This window comes from Topomyia yanbarensis, chromosome 1, assembly GCF_030247195.1.
Source record: "Topomyia yanbarensis strain Yona2022 chromosome 1, ASM3024719v1, whole genome shotgun sequence".
Classification (NCBI taxonomy): Eukaryota; Metazoa; Arthropoda; class Insecta; order Diptera; family Culicidae; genus Topomyia; species Topomyia yanbarensis.
Genome location: NC_080670.1, coordinates 15,263,497 through 15,288,612, shown reverse-complemented (window position 1 = coordinate 15,288,612; position 25,116 = coordinate 15,263,497). Strand labels below are relative to the sequence as shown.

Below are 25,116 nucleotides of genomic sequence, written 5' to 3'. Positions count from 1 at the left end.
GAGACTCCGGCCCAATGCACTGATCCATAAGCTATCACTGGGAATGAAGTTGGAAAACTAAATAAATTTTGGTTTAAACTTTTGTGAACACTTTTTTGTGTTTTTATCTAACCCAAAAAAATCGGTACCATAGATATTTCATGAGCCGCTCAAGCAATCCCCTTCCTTTTTTTGTTTACAAGCTTATTAATTTGTATATTCTTTGGCCTCTTCCTTTTGGAAACTTTTAATTTTTTGGTGCATTTAAAGACAATTTTTCGAAGAAAAAAATATTTTTGTTCAAATGACCACCATATTCTAAGAATGAGTCAAGGACTAGATAATTTAAGACCCTTTTCGAATTTTTCATTTTCGATTAACGTACGAGCGCCAATCCATGATACCATAATATATCTATTTTTGGCAGTAGCAAATTAAAGTATATTTTGGAATATGCAACAAACACCAATCCATTTTGCCTCCCCGTTTCTGAGAAAAATAATTTTATGAATGTGTCAGAAAACAAGGGTAAAAAACTTCTATATCCCCTTAGCACTATCATGAGTATTTCATGTTGTTCTTGTTAATAAATTCATCTATAGTAAGTCGATTTTGGAGTTGTACCAAAACCAAATTTCGTACATGTAGGAGTTAAATAAGGGTAATTTTGTGATTGGTACATAATGCACATTCTCTCGCAAGGCTGTTGCTGTTACCGCATTGACATTGCTAGAGCAAAATCTATAGTGACTATTTAGTATATGTATATTACAGCTTAAAACAACCAACAAATTGAAAAAAAGGTATCGACTTCTTGTTTTGAGACCTTCCATTTTCCATAACCCTTTCTTGCCAACTTTTTTTTTCTAGCATATATAAGATTCCAAACCAAATTTCCTTTTTTTTTTTTATATTTCGTTTATTTGACACGGCTCATAGCGGTAGCTAAACGGAGCCGTGGATCTTTCATATGTTAACAATATGTGAAAATTAAAAATAAAATTATTGATTACCCGATGGATCTCGTGCGCGCAACTTTTTATTGCGAGCGGAGACCTTCTTTCGCGGCTCGCCTACGGCGTCATGGGGATCATTTAATTCTCTTCTATCGTCTTGGTGCTCAGATGGTCTTTCCTGCTTATTACCCTTACGGGTGACCAGTGTAAATCCGTCGTCATTATTTTTATCTTCTTCGCCGATATTGCTTACAGTGGTATTTGGGGCGCTGGATGCTGCTTTTGCAGTTGTCAATATGGACTGAACAGCTGCCACAAATTTTGCAACCGTTTGTGGTTCAGGTATTGGTATTGAAAACTCTTTTTTGGGTTGGTTTTCCGTGGATTCGTTGGGAATCGGTAGTGATGAATTCTCCTCTGTATCTTCCGCGCAAGGTTGTCCGTGGTGTGCTGTCTGATTACAATACTTGCAGGTAGGAGTTTGCCCCTCGTGGGTGCATAACGTAGTTTGATTAATAGTAGATTCGTGGGTTTTAAGTTTTATAGTCAAGTGGGAGGGGATAGGTTTTTCGATCCGCATCCTCACCACAAGAACACCGTTAGGTGTACCCGGGAAGAAATTTCTCCACGTATCAGGTGTAACGGATTCTACTTCTCCGTATCGCGACATGTATTCTGCAACTAGATTAGGAGGGGTACGTGGTGATAGGTCATGTAACTTTACATCTACATAGTCTTTTTCTATATACACGGGAATCTTAATTCCAACTTTATCACTTTCAGCCACGTGCTTCAAGTTGTTCAGCAAAACAAAACGTTCAGCTTTGGCTAACGTGTTGAATGATATGAGTACTACATTGCGAAGATGATGATACTGAAGGTACATAACCTCCTTGAGCCTAAGCTGCATCTTCACCTTCAGCAGGTATTCCACTTCACTAAAACTCAATCTTATTGAACAGAATTTAAAGTCAACGACCGCTGTGTTGGGTCGGAGCAGACTTTTTTCGTCAACTTTACTCATGACGGCACGAATAAATTGAATGTTTCCTTTGTTCTCGAGATAATGCACACTAGATCGAGAGGTTGCTAGCTGTTGTTCACTTGGTTCGATTGTACGTCTGGCTTGGGCAGAAGTAGAAAGTAGACTGAACCAAATTTCCTTTCAAACTGCTCGTGTAAATAAAAAACGAAAAACCTGTTTTGATCAAGACAGGTGCTTCTCTAGCAGTGCTAGAAGCTGCTCAATTTTTACCTTTCTATATTCAATGTACATCTCCTGAAAAATTTACAATAGTTCAATAGTGTGGAAAAGGTAGTTGAAGACAGTCAAAATTGATAAAAATTTTTAAGTTTTTAAAAATATTTGAAGACAACGAAGATATTTTAAAATTTATTTTTTCACCGATAATTGACAGTCCCTGGCAACACTGGTCCAATGGAATTCAATTAGAATAATTGCAATAACTTCAGTTCTATGGATAATTCTTGTAACTGTTAGTGCTCAAATGAAAGCTTATAGTTACAGTAATGAGCCTTACTTAGTTTTGTGAGCAAATCTTGGCTAACCCAAAAGTTATAGCTATATGAAAAGGTTGTTGTTTATAAACAAAAAAACAAGGCTTAAGTACAGCTTTTTACATATACTGCGTATAGATTTCAAAAAATATTACCTGGTATCCCTGCACATAATAATGAAATGGCTCTGCGGGGCTTAGAAGAACTGGCATATTTTCACCTTTCTTTTCAATAAAGCGTTTGCAAGTAACCTTAAAAGATCACGGAATTATGCGATTTGAAGTTTCAAATCGCTTCATGCCGGTCTGAGCGTTCTGTTTTCCTCCCATCGCCATTATTACTCAACGCCTTCCGTTCATTCTACCATAAATTCTACCCACCATCGTTGGCTTCCAGCATCACCATCAGGTCGTCCCACATTTCATTTCATGGGCCACTTTAATGTTCTGAAAAATTGGGCAAATCCGTTCTGTCCCGTCGCATTCGCCCCTTCGCTTCCTTTCGCCGGAGGTCCACGCGAAATAAATATTCACCTGCTGGGAGGAATTCATTCACAACATGCTCCTAGGTAGGTAACATTGATTTACAACATGTTGTTTCCTCACCGCGCGGACACCTAGACCGCCGGCAAGGGGCAAAATTTCGTTCCGACAGATCGTACGCCCTACGGTATGCGGTAGTAATTTATAGGATACTCACCAAATTTAAGCTCTGTCACGCCATTTATCACTGCGAGCAGCATCACAGCCACACACAGACAAACAGACAGACGTTTTCGAGGTTGCAATGTATGGACGTTCGAAAGGAGGAGGTGATGCGATCGGCTGACCCCTAGGCCGGAACCACGCCGAAATTCCGGTGTGGTGGTGGTAGTGGTGACTACTGGCTGGGGCTGGCAGCGAGATTTTTGCTCACCATTGAATTATGTACACCGTGTGACCGGTAGAAACTTCTGTTCGATGCGGGACGGCAACGTCGGGCTCAGAGAGTAAGTCAGTCGTCGCTACTTGCTAGACGGATTGTTGCTGGGATACGTCAGCCGTCGCGACATGGTGCGACGGGACGATAGGAAATCATATTTTCCTCATGAACGCGGAAATAGAAGCAAGTGCTTGTTGTGAGAGGGTGTTTCTTTTTCTACAGGACGTTCTTTTATATTTTTTCGTTGAAATGAGGATTATTTTTCGGCAGTACTGGAATTAAATGTGTGGATTTTGTCCTCGGTTTCGCGCTTTTGAAGCATCTAATGATAGTTAGGGAGAACAATTATTTTAGGTGCAGAGATCTGAAAGAGAAAATAAACAAAATTTGAATTTGAAATGATGTTGAGAGGCATTGAGTACTGGAAAAGTGGTGAAATGTTCTCTTAATACGGAGATTTTCTGTCTCTTAATGATCGAAGTGTCGTTTCTTCTTCGATATTGGGATGTCTTTTTCTCTTCAAAAGGGATAAATTGGATGTGCAGAACTACGAAACCTAGATAACGTAGGATTTTTGTGATTCGGATGCATCGCAACATTGCATAGTGCTAGACGTTGTAGGAACCCAAAATATAGCCAAAATATGCTGTGCTTGCTTCCCGAGACATCATTTGGGAGCTTTATTGTAAGAATGTAACTCTTCAAGTATTGTCGAATAGTTTAGCTCAGCCAATTTAACTACAGATACCAGTAGACATATTTCATCATTATATTGGCATAAATTTAATGACTTGTGTGGACAACCTCTCCCCAGCCAGATCCGCAATTATTCAATCAATCAAACACCTACGCAAATCAATACGGTGAGCAGCTGTCAGGATTTTTGTTTTGTTGACACTATTTACCAAGAAATACACATTAATTGGATTGCATGATTACCCGGTTCCCGCGGTCGCCATATACCGTCGCACGCGCTCGTGGGCAACTCCAAATCAGCTATTAATTATAGTTATTGAAAATGCATATATGGATGCGAAATTAATTAAAATGTGTTGTTTGTGCTGCATCCAATCTAAATATTGTGCTTTGTTCTACTGGCGATGACATTGGCTGTGGCCTGCAACTATTCCACTGTGTAAACTAAATAGTTAGACAGACAACATTTATGCACCACAGGCTGAACTTTGATGCGAAATATCGAAATTGATTAGTGTCAATATTGACTACTGAATCGATCGTTAGCCGCAACCAATGCAATCAATGGGGGAATTTTGCAACTACAAATTAAGTTATTTCAATCCCTCTGCTTGCTCACTAAACTATTGCGGCTTGTTTGAAACTGGGACAGGATTTGTACGAATACCGGAAGTGTGCTGCGTTATGAAAACATTTAGATGCAAAAATTAAGATGGATTTGTAACACTGTCTACCTATTATGTGATAAGTTTTAGTTGATTCCCGTACCAATTTTCCCAACCGTAATATTTCAACAAAACCAAAGGCATTGTGTCAAATCGAGTACCACTTTTACCTTTAATAGCAGAACAAAGCGAATACCGTGTAAGCCCACATTACACGGATCTCTTTTGCGACCTGTTCTCTCTAACAGTGCCGGCAAAAACGCCACAGCATAGATGCATGAAACCCAACTCGACGTCTATCGGGACATGGTTCCCGTGTTGTACCGCCGAACATTTTCTAAACCGTTTACCGTCTTTACTCCAGCTCTGTCGGGTTTTATTGTGTGCGCGAGCGAGGATCGTCCTTTCCCAGTGTTGTCAATGAAACCCCACCGTGGAAACGGCCAAGGAACAAAGAATCACCGACACATATAATAAAATCCGGCAGCCAGTCAGCTAGCCAACCAAGGGATAAATGTCAATTTATCACACTTTTATTTCTATAATTCAGACGCTCTTTATCACGTGCAGATTCCGCCGATTGTGTCACTTTCGTGAGGATTTAGTTTTTGATTTGTGTCACTGCTGTACCAATGTGTCATCAATGGAATGGTACGAGCTGTTTCGGGTTAAGGGAATGATAGAGGAAGAGTGGGGGGGGGGAGACCATGCCATACACGTACAAAATGTGATTGTTTTCCACGCAGCATCCTCCGAGTCATACGTGGATGCTGGTGGAACGGGAAAGAATTATTATTTACCTGGAGCACCAGGATTCCATGTTTAGATATTGATGGGAAAATTGTTCCCGTCGAACGCCTGGAGAAAAGGGTGGCATTTTCGCTTGTCAGTTGGGTGGTAATATAATATTCGTAAATCGCTGCTCGGAATCGATTGCTTGGCATTGGTGATGATATGATAATTGAATGGTTCCTTATATGTTTTAGGAGTGGCGGTATTTTTTGGAAGGACGAAGTCCTCGTTTTACGGCAGTATTTTCCATTCCTATCGTGTACTGAAAGGTAGCAGGACGGGGTAGAGAAGAGGCTTATTTATTACATAGAAGAGCTCTTCTATAGATGTCGCTGTAGGTTCCCTTGCCGTATCCCGATAGGTATAGGATTTGTAGTATAATTTTTTCAATACCCTATTTCATTTTCGAATTCTCAATGTCTCCCAATGTCAATGTCAAAGTAAGCTTAGATGCCAAATTTCACATCATTTGGACAATTTCAGATCCCGCCAACTTCGCTAGAAGCTTTTTACATTGGTACTATGGGAAAATATGGAGGAAAAATATTTTAAATGCTATAATTTGTTTAGTGCCGCTAGAAAAATTACAATTCTCGCCTCTTTTAAAGGAAAACTAGCTAATAGCCATCGCGTATTGTTGCGACATTCAACGAAATAGAAGTAAAACACAATATGTACGATTTTCATTTTGGGTATGCCTCGAAATTTCCCATATTTTTAGAGAAACTCAAACGTTTCCGTTTAAATACTAAGATTTTTGTAAAATAAGGTATAAACTATATATTTGTACATGCTACTTCAAAATTTATAGCATTTAATGAATTGTTTTTCCTCATATTTTCCCATAGTGTCTATGTCAAAAACTTCAAGCGAAGTGGGCGGGAGTCTAAAATTGTCCAAATGATGTGAAATTTGACATAAGAGCTTACATTGACATTTGTAACAATATGGAAAGGAAAAGGGATAACCTGGAGAATTCAAACAAAAAAAAATGCGATGCCCTAGTGCACAATCATTATGGCAATCGATGCATTGCCAAAGTTTTATGCCGACGGTTGCCACCCCTGGTTAGATTTGGACCCGGAGATTTTTATTGAGCTGGGGTTAGACTTAATGAGATCCGGAGGCATGTGCTGGAACCAGATAGAATTTTGAATCACAGTGATTGCTACATAGCATTTTGGAAAACATTTATCGCTTTATTTTATTAATAAATTTAAAAAAAATAGAGCGCTCCCTTTCACTCCTTCTGCAAGCAGTCACGGTAAAAATTTAGCACATGTTTTCGTATGCAGAATGCTCATCACTGTTCTGTGCCGTTCACATGCAGCTCTGAATTGTTCACGCTATAGAGCAGTTTTAACAGTTAGTGTAGAATATCGCTTAACCGGTTAACCGCAAAGAATTTAAGAGCAGCCATTCTCGCTGTGGAGGATAAGTCGAATAAGAGCTGTTTTCCTCTACAGCTAACAGCAGAAGAAGCTAGGGACAGATAATTTATAATGCATTTTGAAAAATCAATCTATCAAAACAGAAACTCAGAATGTATATGGCGTTGCATGTATCACATCGCAGCTCTGAAAGAAAGTAACTCTACGTCCAACAAAAAGTCAAACGAAATGGACCAACGAAGGGTCTTTGCTTCGTGGAAGTAAAAGCTATGAAATAATCCGTCGAATCACGTATCACTCGGAGAAAGTGATGTATACCCCAGAGGCCCGGAGATCATCCACAAAAACCGAAGTTTTCGGGTCAAATCCGGAGAGGTGGCAACCCTATGCCAAAAATGATGACGCAATAAAGCTAAAGAATAGAAACGGCGAAAAGACGCGGAGAATACAGAGGAGGAACGAACCGAGCAAACCTAAGATCAATCCATAGGTAGGCTATAGGTCGAATTGTTCGAATTGTTATATAAGTTCAAATGCGCCTAGTGACCCAGCTAGAAATTACGTCAAATATCTGTTAAGCCAAATGATGTTCAGTATAATCCCATCTCAAAATTATGCCAAATGAACTTATGCCAAATGGCCAGTGTTCTGTTGCTTCCTCTATATATAGTAATAGCAAATATTGTTAGCTGATCCGGAAGCATAAAACTTTAATTTGATATATGAAACAAAAGAATTTAATTATCTTCAGAAAAAAAATCGACAATATTTCAATTTGAATTAATAATTTCGAATTGAAGATATGTTAAGACATTGTCAAAAATCTCCTGGCATCTCTGTGTCTTTATGCGACCAGATAAAGGCACGTACAGAATTTTGAAACATGAACATACCTTTCTTCACAATTATTGAAGTATAAATACGGTATGGAACGACCTGAGAGCGGTGAAATCTAGAGAAAATTTTCAATAGGACGTAAGTAAAAATGAGATGTTCTCTTTGGGGTCTTTCTCTTCTGTTAATTACTCGGCCATTGCAACATTTACTACTCTACTCTTTGCATAATATTCTAGTAAAAACCGTCAGCTTTCGATATGTGCTGGAAAATTAGTGCAAAGTGTTGTATTGACGTCGTAATAAACGAAAGAGAAAGTAAACAAAGAGAGGCTCTCAATGTTACTTACGTCCTATTGAAAATTTTCTCTAGAAATACTTCACTTTGAATCCTACGAAAACTCTAATCGAATGCCTCAATAATCGCCTTACCACGATTTGAGCCAATGCTCAACAAACCTAGTAGACAGTAGTGCCAACGGCTTCAAATAGGTAGGTTGATAATAAAAACGGGATAAAAATAGGCCTATCACCCTATTATTGATATTTGAAATGTTTGTACCAATACCTGTCCCCGTTGCTAAGAAACAATGCGTCTTGCATCGTTGTCTTCACTTTGCTATACAAAAAAGCTTTTGCTCGCTATTCGGCCCGCAGTCCAGCGAAGTAGGCGTGAGTGTGTGTGTCGACCTGCTTGCTGCATCTACGATATTCTAACGGTACCGCTACGAGTCGGCATCATTATTCACCCCGTTACGAGCGTGTACAATTTCAATTTCAATCTGCGCGCGGCTTTACTCGCTTACGGTTTGTAGTGGCGTCGGTCGAATTCGCGAATAAAAGTGATTTTCCCCGGGGAAAAATTATCGAATGGTGGAAAAAGAATCGTCGATTCACAAGTTTTTGTTTAGCAGTGCTGATTAGCAGATTCATTTTCGGAATTTCAAGTAACGTGCGTGTGGAAGAAAAATAGCTACACAGCTGATAAAGGAGGCGGTTTTTGTGTTGGCTGTTTTTTTTTCTAATATGGCCTAAATCTATGAAGAAAGTGAGTGAATAAATTTTCAAGGGGAAAGTGCGTCCCGAAGAAAGTGAGATTAAGATTTGGCGTAAATCAGCGAAAGAAGTGCAATTTATGGGCAATAAGTTGTTCGCCATTGAATAAAGCTTATTCCTTCTGTTGAGTGGCATTGGTGTTAGTGATTACATCTTTTGTTAAAAGTACAGTGCTGCCGGATAGTGTTTTGGGTGGGAGATTCTCATCGAAAAATAGCCGTTACTCATCGAAGTACAGATTAGTAGGTAGAAAAGTATTATAAAATTGAATTTACTTATCTTGCTTCTGGGTAAAAATATTTCTGTCGAAAATGATTTTCATTTCATAAAAATTCATCAATAAATTGACTATTGATAATATTAAGCTGCTCGTCTGCGTTTCTGCTTTAAAGCGAAGGCCGTGCATTCGCGTTCGTGAACGGCACATGGTGAATGGCCGCGTTTATTCTAACCAATGAACCGTTTTGAACTGTAAAAATTCAGAAAAAAATCATGCATGGTTTGGATCTTAGAGAAACAGATACCATCTGTTGCCAATTCGATCTGGCACAAAACTAAAATATTGCGCTAGTACCAATCAGTTCACGAGAAATCGTACAATTTACCAACATACCAAAAATGACAAAGCTGGATTGCCTTTGGCACCAGTAGAATTGATATTATGGCTATTGTTGAATGCAACGAAAATAATATTTAGACAAGTTGCATCTTATTTCAGAGCGAAATGATGTACAGGTTTAGGATTCGAAACCTACCATATTCCCACTATCAGCAAATGATCAAAAAGGAACGAACCGAAAAAAGCCAAATTTTCTCGCACTAAACCATCCTAATAGTCAATCCAACCCAACACAAAAAGCAAGCGCAAAAAATCAATTTGCCCTACCAGTGCCGGTTCCATATGGACATGTGAACGCAGGCTGACTAATTTAATGAATTTTAATAACTTCATTAAAGCGCAAAATGCCAGCACTCTACCTACCTACTTCATATTCAGTGACCCGATAAAACCTGTGATTCAGTATGGTGGCGGGTTGTTGAGTTTCACAAAATTTTACACCTGATTGTAGTATGATGCTCTAGCGCTAGCCAATCCGGGCAGGCGTCGAACTTTGCAATATACCACCTACATTGTACAGCCCATCACCACCGCGGCATGTGGGTCGTCGTAACCCACCAGGAAATGTCACTTATTTGGACCGAACGAATCAGTTGGAAATGGGCGGCTACAAAAATTAGCCTATTATAGCATCATGTGGATCGGATGACGCGCCTTGCTGGAGCAGGGAGATGTACTAGCATATAGAGAGAGGTGATGAGTTCGAATACTCTCAGCGTGATTTTTTGGCTATCCGATGGAATTTAAAATTACGTTTATAGACGTTCGTGTTCTGAACGAGCTGATGTGCCAGAACGTAGAATAGGATGTCACATGTTCCAGTTGTTGGTCCCGCATCGACAAAGCCTGTTTCACAAAAGGTTACGGTCAGGCGTCACATGGTCAAATAGTGATGATAAACATACATACACACACGGCTCTCCATTCGATGAATGGGGCAGAAAAGCTATCTCCTGTTGGTAATGGAAAATTTCCGGAAAAACCTTTCGGTTGAGGAAATTATTTCCATCAATGACCGTAACGTGTGGAAGAACGGTAAGAACATGACACAGTGTGTTGGGCGTGCACACAAACACACAATCGGACTACCGTATTCGTAGGCGGCACAAACGCCCCTATGGTCAGCGAACCGGAGAAGGATCCGTATTTTCTATTTCCTGTTGTGCCGTGTACGGATCGAGCCTATTCGGTACGTTGTTGAAAATTCAAAGAATACGAAAATGTAATCACCGGAACAGAAATCAAATCTGACTTGAAAGCAGTCATTTTGAAGGTTTCAACCATGAGCAAGACTATTTCAAATTCATTCCAAATATTCAGCAAGATTTGGATAAGGAAAGTGATTTGTAAAACCATTTGTCGACTTATCCAATTCTTTAACCTGTTACCTATCAATAACAAATTTATTCTACTTTCGAATTTCCACACCAGACTACTGTCAAGTTTCAGAGCGCCAACAATGGCCATGGCTGCATTCAAGCTAAATCGAATGTTGTCAAATATTTGCTCCATTAAATAATATGAAATCGAAAACACGGCTAACGATTTGTCACTCGATTAACTTGAATGCCTTTATATTCTCTTCACACTCAACCACTTTCCCTCGTTCTTGAAATCCTATTCATACAGGATCTCCGCTTCCCATCCACAGCAGCCAACATCCAGTTATTTGTTTTCTCAAGGTTGTTCGCTCACCAACCCATCAGCTTTTCCAAACCCTTGACACTGCTCACACACACCCCGTACCTCCAACCGCTCTGTAACTGAGAACAGTTTTCCGTTCTTTTGAGCTTTCCACAACGGTATTTTCACCCAATTGTCTCCAAGACAAACTGCACACCATATTTTCCAAGGCATCTCGATCCCGCTTAGCCCACCGAAGTGCTTCGGTTCGGGCTGACCGATAAAGTTGCAACGATTTACTGCACACTCGATCCCTGCTCACACCACTCGTACCCATCTATGTACCTAGCTTGTTACCTAGCTATAACCTATCTAGCTACAACCTAGACCTAAATGGAGAGACAAAATCAAATAAAAATGTACACCATATTTCTTCCTGTACCGAGGGCAAGTGAAATGAAGGGGGGCCAACCCCTGTATGGACTTGCTTGTTTCGTTCCCGGAAGCGGATCCGTACACTGACGGCTGATGGTGTGAGGATATTGAATGTGCGATTCGGAAAGCTGAAAATTCACTTTTGTCAATAATTTCAATATTCATTTTTCGTGCGTCATTTGTTATTTATCATTCGTCACTATACCACTCCTCTCTTGTCACTAGTCATTTGTCACTTGTAATTTGTCGTTCGTCACTAATCACTCGTAACTCGCCACTTGTCATTCGAAATTCGGCATTGGTCATTCGCCATTTGTCATATATCATTTGTCGTTTGTCATTTATTACTCGTCACTTATCATTTGTCACTACTAATTCGTCATCCATCATTAGTCGTTTATCACTCGGCATTCGTCATTCGCAATTCACCATTTGTCACTAATCACTCGTCATTCGTCATTCGTTATTTGTCGTTCGATAATCGTCTCCTCATTAGTGATGGTTCTTTGTTATTTGGTTTTCGTCACCCGTCATCCGTCATTCGTCTCCCGTCATTTGTCATTCGTCTTTTTGCATTCATAATTTGTCATTCGTGACTAATCACTCGTCATTAATCATTAATTACTCATAACTCGTCATTTGTCATTCAAAATTCGTCATTCGTCACTTGTTGTTTGTCTTTTTTCATTTATCATTTGTCATTCATCATTCGTAATTTATCCTTCGTCACTAATCACTCGTCATTCGTCACTGATCACTCGTCATTTGTCATTCAAAATTCGGCATTGGACATTCGTAATTTGTCATTCGTTCTACGTTACTCGTCACGTGTCACTTGTCATTCGAAATTCACAATTTGCACTTTTTTTACTAATCCCACGCCACTCGCTATTTGTCATTTGCCATTCGCCTTTCATCATTCGTCACTAGTCATACGTCATTGTCATTTGTCATTTGGTCATTCGTCATCCATCATTCGTCATTAGTCATTCATTTGTTAGACGTCTTTCGTCATTCGTCATTTGTCGAGTTCGTTATTCGTCTCTAGTCATTTGTCATTTGTAATTTGTCAATTGTCATTTAGAATTTGTCATTTATTGTTCATCCTTCGTCACTCATCATTTTTTATGTCTTCTAATTCGTCATTCATCAGTAGTCGTTTGTCACTCGGCATTCGTCATTCGCAATTCGGCATTTGTCACTAATCACTCGTCACTCACCATTCGTCATTTGTCATTCGATAATTGTCTCCTCATTCGTCACTTGTGTTTGGTCATGGTCATTTGTCATTCGGTTTTCGTCACCCGTCATGCATCATTCGTCTTTCGTCATTTGTCATTCGCCTTTCGGAATTCGTAGTTTGTCTTTCTCATCATTAATCATTAATCACTCATAACTCGTCATTTGTCATTCGAAATTCGCCATTCGTCACTTGTTGTTTGTCTTTTTCATTTATCAATTATCATTTGTCATTCGTCCTTCGTCATTCATCATTTGTAATTTGTTCTTCGTCACTAATCACTCGTCATTTGTCATTCAAAATTCGGCATTGGTCATTCGTTCTACGTTACTCGTCATTTGTCACTCCTCATTCGTCATTTGTCATTCGAAATTCGTCATTCACAATTTGCCATTTTCACTAATCACACGCCACTCACCATTCGTCATTTGCCATTGGTCTTTTATCATTCGTCACTAGTCATACGTCATTGTCATTTGGCCTTCGTCACTTCCTAATTTGTTATACGCCTTTCGTCATTCGTAATTTGTCATTCGTCAACAATCACTCGTAACTCGTCATTTGTCATTCGAAGTTCGTTATTCGTTACTAGTCGTTTATCATTTAGCATTTGTCATTTCTCTTTCGTCATTCGTTCTTCACCATTCATCATTCGTAATCTGTCCTTCGACACTACTCACACGTCAATCGTCGCTTTACTCGTCATTCGCTATTTGTGCTTCGTCATTCTTCACTAGTCCTGTATCACTTGTCTCTCGTCATTCGCCATTTGTCATACGTCATTCATCATTCGTAATGTGTCCGTCGTAACTAATCACTTGTCACTCGTCATTTGTCATCCGTCACTGATCTCTCATCCTTTATCATTCGTCCATCGTCATTCACAATTTGTCATTCGTCATTAATCACTCGTCATTCATCACTAATCACTCGCAACTCGTCTTTTGTCTTTCGAAAATCCTCATTCGTTCTTCGTTAGTAGTCCATCATTCGTCCTCGTCAACTGTCGTTTCCGATTCGTCATTTGTCACTCGTCTCTTATCATTCGGCATTCGTCATTCGTCATTGGTCTTTCTTCATGCTGCACTAGTCATTTGTCCTTCGTCAGTCGTTATTTGTAATTCATCACTCGTCATTAACCTATAACTTTTAATTTAGGACTTTTTGGTGGTATCCAAACGGGGAAAAACAGATCGAAAAGGTGAGTGAAGCGAAAGCGATTATGTGAAAAAAATCCCCACAGAGGCAGGATTCGAACCCGCAACCTTTGGGACTCCGGCCCAATGTACAAACCCTTAAGCTATCCCTGGGATATGATTATCGAATTGGCGATAGTGATCGTGTCATGCCTCTAAAGCGAAATCACACAACCGCTAGATACCATGGCTCAGGTTTTCATTATCGTCTGGTGTCTAAAAATCTTACGTCAAAAAAACCAAATGAAAATGAATTATTTGTTTTGATTTACGCAAGATTGGCCCACAAACACAAGTAAGGCTTATAACTGTGACTATTACCTTTCATGTTAGCACCAACAGTTGCAAGTCTTATCCGTAGCACTTAAACTATTGAAATTAGTAGGATTGAATTCGTAAGGACTGTTGCCAGGAGTAGTTTAAGTTAACTCTGGCAACCGGCGGATTTTCGTCAAGATTTTGACAGTTGTCAACATTTTCAAAATAGAATTTACGTATTACTCTGCCAGTCATGGTGGCCAAATTCAGCGCTCCGATTCACCTTTGTTTTAGATGTCAAATATCAAAGATGGATGGCGTTTAAAAATACAAGTAGACAATTTGATTTAGTATGGGAGAAATACACAATTTATATGTACTAAAGTTACTATTTTAATATAACACTTAAAAACAGAAAATTGTAACAAATTGAGGTGATTTTAGTTCCAGCCAAACTCTCGGTATAATCGATGTCGACAAAACGATGACTAGCATAGCTTCTTCTCGGCTTAAATCATCTTTCATTCTGGGACCAGAGCTTGCTTCTGAAAAGGCAAATCGAAGTTTTGGAGATTCCGATCGTTCACATCGTAGTCAATATTATGGCGTCGATACTTTTTAACCTACGCCAACGTTTCGATCCGAGTTGTTGGATCTTCTTCAGGGCCGGATTAACATCGACAAAGTTAAGTTGCGTATTGCATACGGAGAAAGTCGGTAGTGAAAGGGTCCTCGTATCTATGGCCACCATAGCGAGAAGAATGCATCGAGTGTTTAATCTAGAAATTTAAAAAGCAGTGGCCTTGCCGAAAAAACAAACAGCTCTAGGAATAGATCCCCGACGACAGACGAAATCGCAACCTTTCACTGCCGACACGTACGAAATCGCAGCCTTTCCCGAGCAAACGGAAAGCCCATAATACCCCCAAGGTCATGGTCCAATTTCACCCCCACTGCATGGTGTTTTGGTAGTGTTTAAATGGGGTCAACCCATGAAAGGACTATCGCCATGGTCCGGTAGATATCCCATATATCCCATATAAAAACCATATTTCGGTGTATTTATGGGTTATTGAGACATTTTGATGGTCATGAAAATTGGCACGGACCATATTTATGGTCTTTTCAAGGGGTTGTATGGTGTCTGAAACCATGAGAATTTGCTCGGGTTTACTGCCGACACGTTTGCAATACGCAACCTAACTTTGTCGATGTTAATCCAGCCCTGAAGAAGATCAAAACATCGAATCGAAACGTTGGCGTAGGTTAAAAAGTATCAACGCAACAGTATTGACTGCACAGCCGAATTTCCTTCTCCAGTTAATATTTCCAGTCGAAACTCTTTCAATATCTACTGTGAACTGAGTTCGGCTAGCAACGGTTTGTCCGGAGTTTCCCTTCAAAGAGAATTTTGACAATTGGTTTTACCGCCGCTATCATGTGCTTGTCGAGATTTTTTTCTCTTAATAATTATAACGATACTTGCACTCCAGACTGTTAACCACCCAGCTAAGCGTATCTTTTGTATGCCAAGTCTTCACTGGTAGTGTCAGTGAAGTGCATCCAACTTGAGCGCATCCAGAATATGTATAAAGATTTGTTTGTGTTTGAAAAATGCAGCAGCAGAAGCAAAAGCAGGACTTTCTCACTCGACGATGGCACAGTTCTCCTTTTATTAGATCGGCTACGCAGTGTACGAACCACCACAACACAATCATAAAAACAAACAAAGATTTCGACAGATCTAAGTGTGAATCATTTAGTTCGGGAAGCACAGAACTCTGTCAGAGACGGCTTGGTTAGCATGGTGAAGCCAGTTGAATGCATTTTAGTTTGTAGGGGAAGTGGAGTTGGGATGGACAACATGATTTGACGCTGTTTTAACTAAAATTATCTGTTGTTTTATAGAGGTTTTAATCTTAGGGTAATTCGCCTCTTTTTTCGGGTTAGAAAAATTCCCTATGAGCGAGGTTGGGAATGGAAGCCGTACTAAACTAACAATTTCTCTTCCAATTATTTTATTACTCGTCTTGAAACCTTGAAAAAAACACTAGTTCTAATTAAAATTAAAAACCTTCCACGTATCCCACATGCAGTCTTGTGTCCTGTGTGTCACATAAACGCCAAAGCCTCGCATGAATGTCGAGGGTGCTATTCAACTTGCTCCAGTTACAGTATTACCTACTTGCCTGACCGGCAACAGTAGGCCTGCTGCTCATTCAATTAGGAATCCTTTTCATCCCATTCAAACAGCCGCCCGGTTCGCGCTAGGTGATGTTTGACGAGCTACAACTAATTCACTCACTAGTTGGAATTTCACCTCACTCGGAGCTGTTGAAATTTGCCACGAAAGCACTTTCAAAAGGTGCATTCTGTTGGGTTAAATTGCAATTCAAACACTACACACATACATATATCAGTTCCACCGGCTGAAAGCGCAGCAAGCTTTTGTGTTCGTTTGACCCAATTTCTCCTCCATCTCCGGGTATTGAACTCATCGAGAGCCTTCCGTCCCGCTCGACCGTACAGTGCAGTGCAGTGGCAGGTAGGTGTGATAGGCTTAAACCCGGTTTGGTTCCTCGGGCGGCTGGATGGTTTCCGGGATCGGAAAATCAAATATGATAAAGATCGAAACACAAGATCGACGGAGGAAAAAAATTCTATAGGAAAATCTATTCAGAGCAGGCGAGTTCATGAATATTCAAAGCTGATTGATTCACTCGGTTGCTTTTCAATCATCGCATAGGGGATTTCGGTACGAGTTGGGACAGTGTCAGTTTGGTGCACCATTTTTTCTTCATTATTAAGTAAATTGGGTAAAACCGCTTGTGCATGTGAAGGGGACCAAACCTAAATTAGTTATAGAATTTGCGTCTCATCAGTATCCGACACTAACTTACGCTTACGCCGGAAAAATTGTTTTCCTAAGCGGGAACACTGCGTATCACGCGGAACATCACGCGGGACTAGGAGTTTGTTCGAGAACACAAATTGTATCTCCGTTTTTGAAACTAGCGTCAATCCGGTGCTGGCTTTATTCATATTATTCAGTGTCTGTCAGATCTCATGCACGCAACGTGCTATTGCGAGTGGAGACTATATTTTGTGACAGGGAATTACTATTTGCTACTGCATCTTGGGGAATCATTCACTTCTCTCGTTTTGTCGTTCACGTCAATCATCGAATTTCTTGTACTTCCTTGCTGGCTGTTTATTTGGGGGTGCTAGACGTAATTTTTGCAGTGGTCTTCATACCTGGCAAGAAGTTTAACGACCGTTTGTGTATCAGATTATCAGATCAAATTATAACATTCAAGGCTGTGTTTTGGATTTGGTTGCAGTGGATATGGGAGCAACCGGTTGTGGTGCATTCTTCTCAGCACGGTTCACCGTCTGAATACAATATTGGTACATTTGCCTAGAGTGGTTTGTGTAAATTTTGTTCCATGTGTTCTAAATGGTATTGTTAGGTAGAATGAAATACGTTTTTCGACCGCCATCCTCACTGCATAAACCCACCTAGAGATTCCTGAGAAGTTTCTGCAAAGTGTAACGGATTTGAGCCAAAACACATAAAATTTGTTAAATAAGAATTTCAATGTAACATTTTTCGGTATTATTTGTCATTGCAAAATAGTGTCCAGATGGATTCTCCAAAAATAATACCATTTGAAATTTTTAACCCGTTTGGTTTCAAAAATTTATTGCGGGGCACTCTATTGACCTATTTCAATGATTAAATCAGTAATGAAATCGTTAATAGATGCAGATTCAGCGTGATTTTTTCCGTTCAGAAAAGTCGCACTTTCGTTCATTTTTATGAATTGTTCATAACAACATAAAAAATATGACCTTTTTGACCACTTTTTCATATGCAAAAAAACATGCCACCGAGAGAAAAAATGGCTCGTTATTTGTGAATAAGATATTTTACACCGACCACCGCCGCTGGGGGGCTTTCGAACAACGGATTGAAGGTGTAAACAGGTTGCGTTTCCGTGAACCTGCTTGGACCAAAATGGCTGTCGCAGCTTTTTGAGTGGTATCAGTACTGGCTGGCATATGTGATGGAACTGGATAAAGACGACTTCTGTAAGCCTGTAAATTTTTTTATCGAGTTCAACACGACGCGACTGTTTCAATCGATTAACTAACGATGAAAAAAGGCTGAATAATTTTGGAAGGAGCAATTCTCATCATTATTATTATTGACTAATAATCTTTAGAGAAAGTAAAAAAGAGAATCTCTTTCTTAGTTACGTCTACTTGACAAAGTACTAGAGAATTAACTTCAGCATTAAGCATTAATAAACCTTTTTGGACAATGGCAAAATCAAGGTACGACTACACGATCTACTATCGCGTTTTTTCGATTAGATAAGATAAGACACTCCGTTATATTTAATGTCAGGTAAAAACCCTTTTCGTGTATTTACAAAGGCATCCAGGTTGTTAGATTACGGGTTTATAATCCTGTAATATTTTTTTCTTGACAAAGCTAGAGCGATTTATCTCTTTCCCAGGTTGATTGGTTTGAAGGTTTTGTAAGCATCATCAAGCATATTTTGTGTATCAGTTCAAAGAACCTCTGATAGACAATTGCTTTACGATGGCATTACGCCTCGATAGTGGTGCATCGAAGAGACCGAGAAGTCTAATATGTAAGCCTTTTTTCATATTTTGATTTTTTTCATACTGTACACCAGTCCAAACTAACGATCAATTATTAAAAAAAACTGTAAAAGTAGAAGCCTATTAGTATGGTAATAATTGTAATTTTTAGTACTAGTGTACAATTGTTACGTGCTAGTCGTATGTTTATCTGTGTATGTGTTGGGTCAGGAAATGGATGCGGAAATGGCGTATATGATAGAATAGTGGGTAATTTATTATCTTATGTGCAATTTTTTCTTTCCTAGGATTCGTTGATTTGTTCAATTCGAACATTCAATTCGATTCATTCCGGGAATGATCCTTTCCCGGTCAGCACAGTATGACAAAATCCTAATAAAATGCCGTTGTCGATAACAGTAAATAAATATCATTTGCTGGCATTTGGACGAGTTACAGTAGTTTGATTACATGGTACGTGTTCTTCTACTTTATTAGACTGATTTTGTTGTACTTTTATTAGTTTGCTTTTCCACTACTCATGTATACCAGAAATGATATTAGTCAACTTATACGCTTCTATTTAATCTCTTTGGTTCTTTTTTGTCTTTATTCGGCATGCAATTTTCTCTTTTTTACTATTTCTGAAATTTACCTTACACTAACATTCCTTACCACAATTTATTGCATATTCTTTCATTTACACTCACAATCTCTCTCTCTCTCTCTCTCTCTCTCTCTCTCTCTCTCTCTCTCTCTCTCTCTAAACTAACTTCTAAACGTACAAACGCTCGTAACCTCCGCGATAACACAAACCTGGTCAAAAAAGCGACCATTCAATTGCAATCATACACACATACTTATGTCGGCGATCTCACTAACATTAAAACACCCCGATAATTAAGTGAACGTTTTAGCACCTACAAATTTACAAACGCGGTCTTAACCATTAACCCACTCGTGATCATGAATCGGTCACGTCCGGTCGTACCTACTCTCCGTGCTGGCAATTTAGACTCATGCTTTCAGTTGGACCAATCATGTTGTCTCTCAAATCCACTGGACAACACGCTCCCTGGTCACATGACCGGAAACTCTAGTGATATGGAGAACTCTCTTCTAGTATCTGAACCGTACACTGAAAATTAGGCGTCAGCTTCACGGTCCGCGCGATCAGTCTAGAATACATGCGAATATACGAATAGCCAAATAGAATTTGTGTTCGCGAAATTACATACTCACTAGCGCATTCGACAAACACGCTAACATACAAACGCTCGAGCCCCTTCATCCACGTACACTTACGCCCGCGATCTCGTAAACAGAACAACATCTTAGTGGCCAAGTTTTTACAAATGCGCTGTCGAGAGTGAACCTATAAACTCTCATATCCACTAGACAACACGTTCCATGGCGACATGACTGGAAAGTCTAGTGATATGGGAGAACTCACTTTCTTCTAGCATCTGAACCGTACATTGAAAATTAAGTATCACATTTACGGTCCGCGCAATCATCCAAAAGCACACGTGAATATGCGAATGGATACGCGGTTATAAAATTGAATTTATGCACGCTAGCACACGCAACATACAAACGTCCACGCGACAAACAAACTCCCGCGCGATCGAACACGATAACATACAAACGCTCGAGTCTTTCACGATGATACACAATCATACAACACAACTTCACCCAAGATTTCGCAAGCACAAAAACGCCCCGATGATTCGATGAATGATTTCGGATTTATAAAGTCAAAAAAAGAAATTATCAAAAAAAAATTACCATATTTTTTTTTTATTTTATCGAATTGACAGGAGAAATCGGTTCGACATATCACAGTTTAAGTGAAAAATGATTGTCTGGTGGTGAAGTATTCAGTACCTTCGGATGGCGGCTTATTCTTTTTTGTTTGCTGATGGTCTGCGTATGTTGCTCGACGGCTTGACGGTTGCTATGATGACTCGTCCTTACGTTTTCGTTTCTAATTGGTCTGCTACGGTGCTAAATCCCTCCTTCATATTTTTGTTTTCTTTGCATGTGCTATATTGACTGGAAGCAGCTGGCCTTGAATCGCTTTGTGTAAGCGATGGCATTCAATACTGTGTTCCTTAGTTTAAAGGTGATCTTAGAACACTTCTCGCGTGTTTCTTGCAAACGGCCAATAAGTATACTGTCAAAATTTTCTTTGAGAAATAATTCCGGAAAAACCGTTTTCTCTTCCGTCTACTTCGGTGATTTATAGTCGGCGAGTAATGGTTTGTCCGTAATTTCTCCTCAAAATGTATTTTGTTTTGACAGTACGCTATTTGGCCTGACCTTAAACATTTAAAACGTAGCTAGCGCCACTGGCATCTGGTGGCAGCTTCAAGTAACAAACAGTATTCACGGGGTGCTCATCACGAATTTGATCAGTTCACTAGGCTCCCGGTTTAAAACGGTACGCTTTACTACCTCATCATGACTTGATGGCCCAGGGGAAATTTCACTTCATCAAACTATACTCGCACCGATAAGACACGTGAAAGCTTGAACCGGATCGGAATTCAATTACTTGCGTTGTATATATTAAATGTGACACCCGTGCGTGTGTCGTCCATTATCAGTTACTACTAGCTGGAGGCAACCACATCGCATCTACGTCGTTCAACTATCAATGGGATCAGGGGGAAGTTTTGAGGCTCCACTAGGAGGTATGTACGTTTACCCTGTGGGGCGTTCAAGAAGTAACTATTCTCGTATTGGCCCTATACCTATTAATCCAGTTCAATAAAATTCTTCAATTAGACATGGTTGAAATGGTACCATGCCAGTGGGCCACGTAGGACGTATCATCCCGGAATGGGTGAGTGTGAATTAATTACACGCTTTTCCGCTTCCTGATGGCGGCAGTGTAGTTGCTGTAACCAGTGTGATACGAGATAGCGCATCGAAAACAGTAACGTGCGAGATAATTCATTGGCTAATGCGTATTGACAGTTGAGCGGATCGAACTAATTGATTGGCATAATACGGGAGGTGAAGCGGCTGCAGCAAATTGAACCAATAAACTTTGGAATCTGGCAAGGGACAATGCTTCCGTAACAATCGGTACGGCTCCAGAGACGAGCGATTATCGGTGACATTTGGCATTTGTTGCTGTTAGTGCGAAATTAGATTTTACAGCAATTTAGCATAACATTATGAAATGAGCCGAGTGAATTTCGTTTGACAATTCAATATTAATTATTCCAAAGGCCAAAGAGTCTTTGGCGAACAAACTTATTTCGCTCATTATGAGGTTCTTTACTGACATGTTTAACCTCACTTCTTTGACAGTTCATTAGTACTGTTTACATTAATTTAGAAAAAAAAAAATGAACGATTCGATTTTTTTCCAAACAAATCGCGAAGAATTTTTCCAAATTTATGTAAACAGTGCTAGCAAAAACTAAAGAGACCAGAATAACAAAGAGACGCCATGTTCCGTTCGGAATTTCAATTAATCTGTAGAAGCTTATAGCTGAATTCGAATTCCAAACGGAACATGTCGTCTCTTTGGTATTCTAGTCTAGCAAAAACAGTACTAGTAGACAATTCTAGCCAAACATGTCAAATGGTCCTAAATGCAAATGACAGTTTCTCTTTGTTTACTTTCTTTTTCGCTAATAACTCAGTCGCAGTCGATTCGATCAAACAGCTTTTACAATAATCAAATTCCCTATAAGCCCGAAGCTAAAGGGATACTGATGCCCGTTATGGATGGGATATCAATAGATATCTATGAGCATTGTACAGATACCATGGAATCCATTTTTCATGTTACTGTGCTCCAGCTAGGATTTGGTCGTCACAACAAGGAACTGATTTTTGTTGTTGTTGAGCTTTTTTGTGTGGAAACTCATCATCACCAGCACTCGAATCCACCCCAACACCCACGAATGACACCTGTTCATCATGCAAATGTTTTTTTATCATCCAAACGCTGTAGCTTTTGATGCCAATCATTTCAACTCTTTTTTTCCATACGCATTATGACAGTGTCAGAAAAATCGTACTGAGCGAAACCATGAGCGGGTTTGTGGGAAAATAGAACGCAGCAATGTTCCGATTTTGTCAACACCATGAAATTTTTCCCAAAAAAAAACTTCTGAAAAGTTTCTTATTGTACAAGATTTTGATTTACAGCCTGGACTGTTGAAAGTACTTTGAAACCTACAGGTTGACAGAACTGTGTGAAAAAACTGTGCTATATTTAATTTTGTGTTGTTTGTTAGAGTTCATCTCATCAGTAACAAGCGCCAACTTAGAGTCATTTAGACGATAAATTTAAACTAGTTCCTAATTAGCACCACTTAGATAGCAAATCCATACAATGATCCTACTTGTGTGGACCCCCAAAGCAATTGGATGTTCCCGAGTGATGTCGCCCCAAGTTGGTGCTAGTTACTGATGAGATGAATCCGAAACACAAAAACCGTACTTAATTTAAGTTAGGTTTAGGGCCCTTTTGCACCAAATAGTTTAATCTTGTGACGACCAAGTCGACCTGCCACGATACTGATGCAATGAAGTCGAATCGCAAATAAAAACTGATCAAAAATAGGACCCTGACAGAATGCAACCATTACAGTGTCACATTTCGCATCACATTTGCTCCTACCGAACGCTCGGTCGCTGGATCGGTGGTTGGAGTATATAGACACAAACCGACCAAACACGTTATCATCAATCTCAATCAGTCACGTTTGAGTTGGCACGGATTGTTTTTTTTTTTCTTTCCTTCCTTTCTTCAGGATTGAGAATTTTCACTCCACACACTTTTGAGCGTGTGATTCTGTAAATCCGAGGATTTTTCGTACACAGCAGGAACGTTTGTTTGGGTTGGGGGTAGATAATTTAGGATATTAGGGATTAAATAGCTGAGTACATCGGAGAATGCTGGTGGATTTATGACAGTTCTGATGGAATTTACTCCATTGGAATGGTACCAGTAATTATCAGTTGTAGTCACAGTTTTAAAAATAAAGGGGAAAATAAGCCAGGTAGACATAATAGAGAAAATTCGGACACACGAAAAAATTCTTCCAATCATTTATTCTACAAGTAAAAATTACCGAAATTTCAAGAGCAGCTCGCAGTCGTGTTCTGTTCAGATCACAAGCAAAATCATCCCGCAAGTCAAGGCTAGAAAGTCTTCCTCCAAGAATCTTAAGTAATCCGGTCACCTGTTCGCAATATTTTAAAACATGATCTTGAATATAAAGCTTTTATATTTTGTTGAAAACATTGTGATCAGGGCTGCCAACTGTCTGCAAAAACTGAATGTTGGAAGTGCCTTTAGCTTGATTTGGGGATTAACTCATCCAAGTAGCCATAAACATAAAGCTATTGCACAATATTGGCTATAGACATGCACTAATGTTATATTGAAACTCCATTTTAGCATTTAAAATGCAATTAAGCTCTTTTTCAGCATCGTAGATGCATAGAGGCACTGACGGAATGTAGCATTATCGCCTGTTCTATATTCTTATACAAAGCTGATATAACGCCTAACCTGCTTCAAGGAGCTTTAAAACATGTATACTTTACATATTATTTAGTGCTATTTAAAAGCAAATATAAATCTGGTATAATGCTAATGTCGTGTTAGAATTAAAATTTCGGTAAGGTTAAAATGTTCATTAAAATGCATTATCAGGGAGTTAATTACAGTTCTAAACAGTATTTCAATATCCCTCTTGTTGTTTCATCATACCGAAAATGATTTAAAAATGAAGCTTTTTAATACTATAAGTAGTGCCAATACCAGGTTTTAAAATTTGACATTTATACATCGCGCAGTTGTTTTTTCCCCAAAATACGTGCGAAAAATTATTCACGCGAAAACCATAATGTGCAGCAATGATGTTTTATGATTATCCAAGACCTTCATCAACGTTGCCTTCATTTTGGTGATGTAGTTATAGTGATTCATCCTCCTTGAAGTGTGATACTAGATACATTTTTTTTTCAAGGTATGAAAAATATAAAGTTTTCAGAAATGTTCAAGAACTTGCTTTTTGAATACATTTTTACTGAAGACCAAAAATCTTCATTTATAGTACACTCGAATTTATCGACCGTTGTTTGTGAATGACCCCTTAAAACCATTTTTTTCAACATAATTTCTTAAATATCGCAGATAAAGCTTCAACATGTTCCAGAAAGTTTTTCGGCTTATCAAGGTACATATGTTTCCGGAAGCGATCATCGGTCTATCTCTTACGACTTGAGTAATTGTTGGTAAAATTATTGAGTAATTGTTGGTAAAATTAGCAAAAGTTTTAGAAGTAATAACT

At 39.2% G+C, this 25,116-nt stretch overlaps 1 protein-coding gene across 1 annotated transcript in view; it reads right to left on the bottom strand.

Moving 5' to 3' along the window:
* The window catches only part of LOC131676953 (uncharacterized), a 171,149-nt gene that overhangs the window by 34,552 nt on the left and 111,481 nt on the right, over positions 1 to 25,116 (bottom strand). The window lies entirely within an intron of this gene.